Genomic DNA, 3,531 nt, shown 5'->3' with positions numbered 1-3,531 from the left:
ATCAGGTCAATTACAAACGACAGGGGAATTAGACGAAAGAAGAAGAATCTCTACCTTCAATAATGTGCTTCCTAGAGAGCCCACGCTCTGTCTCTGCCCTAGAGAAATAGAAAGAAGGAAAGAAAGAAAGAAAGAAAGAAAGAAAGAAAGAAAGAAAGAAAGAAAAAGAAAGCTTTACATAAGCAGACTAAATCTAAAAGCCTAAATCTCAAGGAGTTAATGAGAGCAGTTATTGATAGAATGAATAGACAGATAGACAGGCAGACAAAAAGAAAGAAAGAAAGAAAGTCAGACAGACAGACATACAGATACTCACTTTCCTCCCCAGTACAGTTTAGTGGTGATGACCAGACTTGATCTCCTGTACACACACAGACAGATTATGGACTTTGTGTGAAAGCAGTGGCCTTTTAAATTTCTCAGCCAATGAAATTGATGATTAAAATTATAATTGGAAAGAAGTAAGATAAATACCTCCAACACTTTTTCTTGATAATGTTTCCTAGGATTATTTCAGCCCTGTGAAGAAGAAAGACACATTTTATGTGCTTTTTAAGATTTTATTTCTGGATTTGTAGAGAATTTTTCCATGGCACTGCGAGGTGAATTCACTATAGAGCCACTATAGCACTGCACTATGCATATATTTAAACTTTATCTTTAAAGTTACTGTCATTTTTTCAGGGTAAACACTCCTCCTTTGTATGCATAAGTTTCATTATAGAAATCGCCAGATTCACAAACGTCAGCGCTATTTGCCTGACACAGTTAACATTGAGCTATGGTTACTGTCCACAGAAAACTGGAGGAAATTTAAAGCTTATTTAAATGAATGTTAGTGTACTTCTATAGTGATCATGACAGCGGTAATTCATCAAACGATGCTCAAAGAATGGAGAAAAGCATCACAACCAGGCACATATCCAGACTTCTGGCATTTTAAAGGTGCCTTATGACAGTGGTGGAGTGATGATGTACAGTCCCAAAAAAATATGATCACTCTAGTCTGTTGCGCCATGTGCTAACTAACACTCAGAAACTGGCCTGCAAGCCTAGAAACTGATCTATGCAAATTGCATTTAGCACTAAATTTGTGGCCGTTTGCACCTCAACCTGAATGCATAATTCCTTTAGAGAATTTGGTGCAAAAGTAATGCAGACAATGTGTGCAAAAACGTTGCTATCAGTGGGTGCAATTTAATTATAGTGAATTCCCTTCTGTTTCTTCTAACAGGTTTAGATGAATCATCTTGGCAAGTTTGGATCTGAAGTTTACAGGATGGACTGTAATCCAGGATTATTTGTGCTCTTACACACTGGCTGAATCTAATTTGCATACTATCCATTCAATAGGTTCTAGTATGCAAGATAGTATGCAAGTGTCTAGATGGATTTAGCCACTCAGTTTTACTTTAAGTCAAAGGTCAAACTCACTTCCCAGCTGAATAGACCTCTGCAGTGTCAAAGAGGTTGACCCCATTTTCATAGGCTATAGTCATCAGCTGCTCTGCCACCTACAACACACACACACACACACACACACACATCAATAACACAGCTAAACTAGCTGCAGATCTGATGAGATCCTGAACTTTTATTTAATACCTGTATGTCACTTAAAATTCTAATCAATAACAAAAAACATACTGATTTCCCATAACATTAAGCAGTAAGCAGGATATAATAATAAAACAATAAAAAGATCAAAAACAGAGAGATGTTGAGAGATGTTCATAATTAAAAGTCATAGTTGGCTTTGTTTATTCATCAAAGCTTCAATAATGTGGACAGAAAAAAAGTGTTATAATATATAATATAATGAACAGATTAAGGTTCATTCATGTTCAAAAGTCTGGGGTGGGTATTTTTCTTTTCATCAAGGATGCATTAAATTGTTTAAAAGTGACAGTAAAGACATTTATAATGTTACAAAAGATTTCTATTTCAAATAAATGCTGTTTTTTTGAACTTTCTATTCATCTGTGAATCCTGAAAAATAAAATGTATCACGGTTTCCACAAAAATATTGTGCAGCACAACTGTTTTCAACATTGATAATAATCAGAAATGTTTCTTCAGATACTAGGAATTTATCTGACTTAGTTGAGCGCATACATTTTTTATGCACATTTTTAGAATTTATGCGCATCTTGGCATTTCCATCCAGCGTTTTTTATGCGATATCCCAAAATGTGCATAAAATAGGTGGATGGAAACACAGCTCGTGAGTCTGTGTGAAACAGTGAATCAGTCTCACATAACCAGGGTTGCCAAGTCTGCCGGTTTACCTCCCAATTGGGCTACTTTTACACTGTTGCCGCAGGTTGTTTTTGAAGTCTGAGGGTTAAAGTGATCTCACCGGAATGCTGTTTCAACAGAGGGGAAAACTGCGGAAACCCTAACCTAATTGGGCTGGTTTTGTTTTGAAGACCTGGCAACCCTGCCCATATTCTGCAACAGAGTTTCCTAAAGCATTACTGCTGTCTGTGTCGTTAATATTAACGAAACAACAACAGAACAGAAGAAATAAAGTACCTAAATTAAGCACTGTTGTAATCTTTATATTGTTCTTATATTCTTTTCTAAATAAACAAGCTTTATGCATTTTGTTTGCTCTCTGTGTCATGTATGACTATTGAGCAACTAACATGATACATAATATGGTAAAATGGTTATCCTACTTAAAAAAAAAAAAAAAATTTGCAAAATTTCTGTGAATTACCACCACAAAATTAGTCATTTTGATCACAAAATTCATGGGGGAAAAGTCCCTGGTGGGGCTGATTATTGTAAACACAGTGACGGACGAGGCTGAGGTTATTTTCTGTGGTGACTGGCCTCTCGGCAGCATCAGTCAAATGGTTTGGATCATCATATTGTTTCTAGTGTTTCCCACTGCGGCAGAGCCCTGATGCTTTCTGGTTAAACAGGCTGTTCTCTCCCGCTGCCGACGGCAACAGAATCCCGCCAGCATTCCTCAAGACAGAACCATCCTGTTGCTGTGGCAACAGAAAAAAAAGAGCGGGAGTGGAGCGAGCGACGGACGCTCCTCAGAGAGACCAGAAAGAACAGAGACGCAAATTAAATCAAATGAATGTGTGACAGAGAGAAACTCCCATCACAGCACTGAACGCTTCAAACTAACTGAAGCTTCATCATCTGTGTGTTCCTTCAGGCACATAATAAACACACAAACATAATAAAAAAAAAACACCCATTCATAATAATCAGCTGCATTTACTATTGTTACATATATTTTATTTTATACTATTTTTAAAAAGCATTTCAAATGTGATATACTACCAGTCAAAAGTTTGGAATAATTAATTTTAGCAAAAACTGAGATACACAACCATTTAAAGGTTTGAGGTAAGATATAAAGTAAGAAAAATAAATTAATATTACGTTTTGTTCTTCAAGGAAGCATTAAATTGATCAAAAGTGACTGTAGATATTTTGTAAACATTTATAATGTCAAAATAGATTTCTATTTGAAATAAATGCTGTTCTTTTGAGATTTTGTATCCATCT

General features: G+C 35.9%; 1 long non-coding RNA gene across 1 annotated transcript; it reads right to left on the bottom strand.

Moving 5' to 3' along the window:
- Nucleotides 1-52: 52 nt before the first annotated feature.
- On the bottom strand, nt 53-1,510 carry LOC107666704 (uncharacterized). Its single transcript, XR_001631712.1, has 4 exons — nt 1,435-1,510; nt 475-519; nt 317-361; nt 53-98 (listed from the first exon to the last, which is right to left on the bottom strand). It is a non-coding gene; the product is annotated as an uncharacterized LOC107666704 (long non-coding RNA).
- Nucleotides 1,511-3,531: the final 2,021 nt, after the last annotated feature.

Source organism: Sinocyclocheilus anshuiensis, unplaced genomic scaffold (assembly GCF_001515605.1).
Source record: "Sinocyclocheilus anshuiensis isolate Anshui unplaced genomic scaffold, SAMN03320099.WGS_v1.1 scaffold91, whole genome shotgun sequence".
Taxonomy (NCBI): Eukaryota; Metazoa; Chordata; class Actinopteri; order Cypriniformes; family Cyprinidae; genus Sinocyclocheilus; species Sinocyclocheilus anshuiensis.
Note: the sequence above shows the minus strand (reverse complement) of the source record. Positions and strands in the feature narration are given on the sequence as shown.